At 44.2% G+C, this 6,342-nt stretch overlaps 1 protein-coding gene across 6 annotated transcripts in view; it reads right to left on the reverse strand.

Annotated features, from left to right (window-relative positions):
- The window catches only part of BMS1 (BMS1 ribosome biogenesis factor), a 108,346-nt gene extending 102,851 nt beyond the window's left edge, over positions 1-5,495 (reverse strand). For 4 of the 6 annotated variants that reach the window (XR_012783995.1, XM_075546785.1, XM_075546782.1 and 1 more), the window contains exons 1-2: positions 5,353-5,493; positions 4,341-4,393 (exon numbers count right to left, since the gene is read on the reverse strand). The gene's annotated coding sequence lies outside the window, so the exon portion shown is untranslated. Of the gene's footprint in view, positions 1-4,340; positions 4,394-5,352 lie in introns of all 6 variants that reach the window. The other 2 variants (XM_075546784.1, XM_075546786.1) reach the window with 2 other exon arrangements.
- Positions 5,496-6,342: the final 847 nt, after the last annotated feature.

Here is a 6,342-nt window from a genome sequence, read left to right on the forward strand (position 1 = left end):
CTTAATAAAAAGAGTATGCATTTTTCACTCCTTAGAGGTATAAACTGCTAAATCCACAATTTCTTTCCTTTCTGTTATGCTATAGTTACCTCTGTTTACATCATTTTTTATTCATCTTATGGGTCTAGATCAACACTATCCATTTCTGAAATAATTGGAATATTATGCCTATATGGTTCAATTAAAATGCTTGAACAATTATGATGTACTTAATGAAATAAACAATTATTTAATTTTTTCATTCTAAATTTAAACACCCATTTAAAGCTCAAAATCAAAACCAAACTCACTGCTATTGAATTGACTCCAACTCAAAGCCACCTTAAAGGACAGGGTGGAGCGTCCTGTTTATTTCTGAGACTGTAATTCCTTATAAGAGTAGAAAGGCCCACATTTCTCCTGCAGAGAGAGGGTTTTGAACTGCTAGCAGACTTTGCAATTAGCAGCCCAGTACATAACCACTGTGCCACCAAAGTTCCTCAACTGTAGCTAACAACCACTATATATAACTAGATTAAGCAGTTTCCTATCTTAAATTATTGTTATAATTCAATTAAAAAACTAAAAAAAGACCTTGAAGTTAAACGCCAAACTATTAGGGCCATCAATGAGGGAATTGGGACCAACTTGAGAACTTTGGCGCAGGGAATACAAAGGCTATCAGAAATAGGGAAGGACACAAACACAGAGGAGGCACAAATGGACAAATGGGATATACTGAAGATAAAACACATGTGTACATCTAAAGAATTCACCAATAGAGTAATAAGAGATTCCACAGACTGGGAAAACATCTTTAGCAATGACACATCAGACAAAGGTCTTATTACTAAAATCTACAATACTCTGCTAGCTTCCGCAAAGAAAAAAAAACCAATAGCCCACTTGAAAGGTGGGCAAAAGACTTGAACAGAAATTTTACAGGGACAGAAATCCGAATGGCCAACAAACATATGAGAAAAAGTTCCCGATCTTTAGCCATAAGAGAAATGCAAATTAAAACAACAATGAGGTACCACCTGACACCCTCAAAGGTAGCCCAATTCAAAAAATCAGAAAGCAACAAGTGTTGGAGGGGCTGTGGGGAGATAGGAACTCTCATCCACTGCTGGTGGGCCTGTAAGTATGTACAGCCACTATGGAAATCAATCTGGCGATACCTAAAACAGATGGAAATAGAGTTACCATATGACCCAGCAATTCCCCTACTGGGCATATACCCAGAAGAGGCAAGGAACAAACCAAGACCAGACATCTGTGCTCCAATGTTCATTGCGGCACAGTTCACAATTGCAAGGAGTTGGAAGCAACCAAAATTTCCATCAACTGACGATTGGATTAAAAAACTGTGGTATATACATACAATGGAGTACTACGCATCACTAAAAAGCAGTGATGAACGTATGAGGCACATAGCGGCATGGGAAGAACTGGAGGAAATCATGCTAAGCGAGGTGAGTCAGGCACAAAAGGACAAGTACAACATGAGCCCACTGAGGTAAGTATTAAAAAAAACTGGTTTAATTAAAAAATTTTTTTTAACTTTTTTTTAAATGCAAAAGTGGCATAGGGGAAAAAGCTACTGTATACAAACATTTCTGGGGTGAAGACTGTAGTATGGCAGAGACCAGATCAAAACCAGGGATGCACATGGTAGACAATGGTGGAGGAGGTGGGGAAAGGAAAATAAAAGGATGAATATAAGGAAGAAAAGGGAAGTGGGGGCATGGGGCACTAATCCACCCAAGGGGAGGGTATTGTTTATATCTCCACAGGGAAAGTGGGATCAGACTTCAACCCAGTGCCGCAAGATGTGAATGCAATATCCCGGCGTGGAGAAGGGCCCAGCTCCAAAAATTAAGTGGATTCCTGCCCCTCCCCCGAAAAGAATTTGTTTCAAAGGATGACATTGATTCTGCAGCTCCGGGAAATGGACATATCTGATCAGAGCACATGGGAGCAGATGAAGAGGCAGGAGGGGACAGTGGAACACAGCCGGGCCCATGAGGCCGCGAGGATGATGTTCCTGAGTAGAGCAGAGAGAGAGAACACAGAGAGAACAAGGCTGGCCCTACTATGAGACATGATGCCCCTCAGTGACTAAGGGCGATACAGGGGACAGCACCGGAGACACAGTGTGGGAATTGCACCTGACCTGATCCCACCACACCGAGGCAAAGCACTGGGGGAGTGCAGTGGAACAGCAAGGGAATGGAGTGGCAAGGTCCCCAGGGAATGCTGAAAGGGTACTTTGGGGCCAGGGCATTGTGCTCCAACAGACTGGACTGGAAAACGCTCCTAAGGGCCAGCAAACGATCCTTGAACGAACTACAAGCCTTTCTTTTGTGAAGTGTTTTATTTTGTTCTTTGTCAGTGGTTTGTTTTTGTTGTTTTATTGTCTGGTTGTATACTGTTGCTTTGTTTTCCTCTGTCCTGTTTTCGTGCATGTTAGTGTCTCCACAGGTCCGTCTGAATAGGACAAGCTGGATGAACTATCTGGAGGAAAAACAATAGGACAAACAGTTCCGGGGGAACAGACAGATCCGGGTGGGGGAGGGGGAGGAGGGTAAGGAAGTGGTGTTAATAAACACAGGGACAAGGGAACAACATGGGACCCAAAATGGTAGTGGGGGGGAGTGACAGGCCTGATGGGGAACGATCAAGGGTAAGGTTGCGTAGAGAAGAGGTATAGCTGTAGCCCAGGTGGGGACGGAGCATGGTGGTGGGGCAGGAGGAAAGTCAAGGGAGAGGGAGGAAGGAGCTGGGAGTCAAGGGACATTTATGGAGGTCTAGACAAAGACGTGTACATGCAAACATATATATGAGGATGGGGAAATAGATCTAATTGTCTACATTTATAGGTTTAATATTAAGGTGGTGGAAGGACCTTGGGCCTCTACTCAAGCACTCCCTCAATGCATGAATACTTTCTTTTATTAAATTGGTACTCTATGATGCTCACTCTCCCGACACAACTGCTGAAGCCAAAGTGGGTGAACAAGTAAATGTGGTGAAGAAAGCTGATGGTGCCCGGCTATCAAAAGAGATAGTGACTAGGGTCTTAAAGGCTTGAAGATAAACAAGCGGCCATCTAGCTCAGAAGCAACAAAGCCCACATGGAAGAACACACCAGCCTGGGTGATCGAGTGATCCCAAAGGGATCAGTTATCAGGCATCAAAGAACAAATAATCATCATATCATTGGATGCACACCTCCATGATAGGATCGCTGAAGACAAATGGGTGCATAAGCAAATGTGGCAAAGAAAGCGGATGGTGCCCGGCTATCAAAAGAGATAGTGTCTGGGGTCTTAAAGGCTTGAAGATAAACAAGCGGCCATCTAGCTCAGAAGCAAAAGAGCCCACATGGAAAAAGCACACCAGCCAGTGCAATCACGAGGTGCCAAAGGGACCAGGTATAAGGCATCATGCAAAAAAAAAAGAATATGTGTGTATGTGTATATATATATATGTTTATATATATACCACATTGAATGAAGGGGGAAGTGCAGAGTGGAGACCCAAGGCCCAAGTGTCGGCCACTGGAGATCCCCTCATAGAGGGGCTTAGGAGAGGAGATGGGTCAGTCAGGGTGCAAGGTAGTACCGACGAAGAGCACAGCTTTCCCCCAGATCCTGGATGCTTCCTCCCCCCAACTACCATGATCCGAATTCTACCTTGCAGGGAGGGATAGGGCAGAGGTTGTACACTGGTACATATGAGGGCTGGAGGCACAGGGAATCCAGGGTGGATGATACCTTCAGGACCAAGGGTGTGAGGGGTGATGCTGGGAGAGCGTAGGGTGAGTACGTTGGAAAGAGGGAACTGATTACAGGCATCCACATGTGACCTCCTCCCTGGGAGAGGGACGACAGAGAAGGGGGGAAGGGAGACTCCGGATAGAGCAAGATATGACAAAATAACGATGTATAAATTACAAAGGGCACATGAGGGAGGGGGGAGCGGGGAGGGAGGGGGGGGGGAAAGAGGACCTGATGCAAAGGGCTTAAGTGGAGAGCAAATGCTTCGAGGAGAATGATTGGGGCGGGGAATGTATGGATGTGCTTTATACAATTGATGTATGTATATGTATGGATTGTGATAAGAGTTGTATGAGTCCCTAATAAAATGTAAAAAAAGAAAAGGGAAAAGAAAGAAAAGAAAATGATTAGGGCAAAGAATGTACAGATGCGCTTTATACAATTGATGTATGTATATGTATGGACTGTGATAAGAGTTGTATGAGCCCCTAATAAAACGTTTAAAAAAAACAAACCCAAACACGTATTGACCCTCTAATATGACAGATGCTTGGATACAATTTGTGCTTGACTACTAACCTAAAGGTTAGCAGTATGGGTTCACCCAGGGGCACTGCAGAAGTCCTGGCAATCTGTAAGAAAACAGTCAAAAAACACTTTGGAACAGTTACCCTAAGTGAAAAACAACTAGGCATTGTACCAAGAGATAGCTACAGATAAATTGGTACAGGAAACTCAAACTAATCTATTCTACACCAAGTCGAGGGCTGGTTACAGAATCCAATCAGTACACTTAAGAGGTCAAAGACCTCATAGGCACACAGAAAGAGTCCTTATATTCCTGGGTAGTGAAAAGATTAATGTGTCTTGCTACTACCTGGGAAGTTTGGCGGTTCCAATCTACCTAGAGGCTCCTTAGGAAAAAAAAGATCTGACGACCTATTTCTGAAAGAGTCATCGAAAGCCCATGGAACAGCGTTCTAGTCTGAAATACAAGCGGTCGCCGTGGGTCACCACTCCAGGGCATCTAGTTTTATCTTAGCATAGTATCAAGGTGCAGTTACCTCAAAGGTAGAAGGTACTAGTTATGCTTAAAACCGGTCAGTAGTGACTTTAAGAGATTATTTTTCTTCCCTACATAATTTTGAAGGCACGTGGAGCTAACTGAAAGATCAGTAGTTCGAGCCCACTAGTCCCTCTGTGAAAGAACGGGGGTTTTCTACAACCTCGTAAACAGTATGGAACAGTTTCGCTCTGTCCCACAGGGTCTGAACAAGGCATGAGGTTAAAATTTTTATTTTGGTCCCGAACGTTTTTTTGTGCCTCTAATGGCAAAATCACAATTCGGCGACCACATATCTGGTTAGGTATAGCGTCCTGCCAAAAACTTACTATTCCCCGTGATCCACTGTCCCCGATCGGACTCAGCATAAATTCACTCCCCTCCCCCCCAAACCTCAGGCTTCTCAGGCATGAACAAGGTTGTGTGCTCAGTTCAGATCCATAAGCTTCTAGAGAGAAAGACTGTACGCGAGAACTTCAGCCAAGTGTGTGACATGAATCCTCCCAGAACCGCCACCCCAGGACTCACAGGAACAGCGTGTCCCAGGCCTCCGCCGCTACCAGATTGCACGACCGCCACGATTCCCTCGGCGCGCCTGGAACACGGCGGAAACGGAAACGGCTCTGCCCAAGGCCTTTACAGCTCGGCGGGAAACCAAGCGGCAAAAGAAAGAGTCCTGACGAGAGACTTAGGGAGGAAGTTAAAAAAAAAAAAAGGAGTAAAACCCGTGATTAGTTGAGGGTGGTTGTTAGAGACGGCTTCCTAGTGCAATGGTTCTCAACCTGGGGTTCGCGACCCCAACGTTCTTTTCACAGGGATGGCCTAAGAACATCGGAAAACACCTATTTCCGACCGTCTTAGGAACCGAGACACCATTCCTCGGTCTATCATCTCCGGGCGGTTCCGCCCACATGCAGATACAACCACATAGGAGCATCCGGCTGGCACAAGACTGTTTTTACCCATGCTACACCATGCTGCAAGACAAAACTTCATTTATTTGTCATTAGAAATAAATATTTCACAATCTATAGTTACATATTGTTTTTGTAACGGATCACTGTTTTAATTATGTTCAATTTGTAACAATGAAAGTATATCCTTCATATATCAGATATTTACATAATGTTTCATAACAGTGGCAAATTACAGTTATGAAATAGCAACGAAAATAATTTTATGGTTGGGTGTCACCACAACATGAGGAACTGTATTAAAGGATCTCAGCATTAGGAAGGTTGAGAACCACTCTTAGTGGGTTCCACCCGGTGCCCCGACCCCCACCCCCTAATCATTAGGTCAGCGAATCCCAAGACCTTAGGAACAAACACTTTTTGTGACCATTGCAATGAATTATTGAACCCACCAAAGAAGTAGAGTGTTGTGGAAAGATCCATTGGTGTCAGAATAAGTGAGCCACTATGAGGATTATCTAATGGGTCTCTTAAGTAAGGGCTGTTGGAGCAACCCTCCCCAATTGTCTATGCAATTACATTCCAATTTTGCTGCTCGAAGAAG

This window comes from Tenrec ecaudatus, chromosome 4 (genome assembly GCF_050624435.1).
Source record: "Tenrec ecaudatus isolate mTenEca1 chromosome 4, mTenEca1.hap1, whole genome shotgun sequence".
NCBI classification, from domain to species: Eukaryota; Metazoa; Chordata; class Mammalia; order Afrosoricida; family Tenrecidae; genus Tenrec; species Tenrec ecaudatus.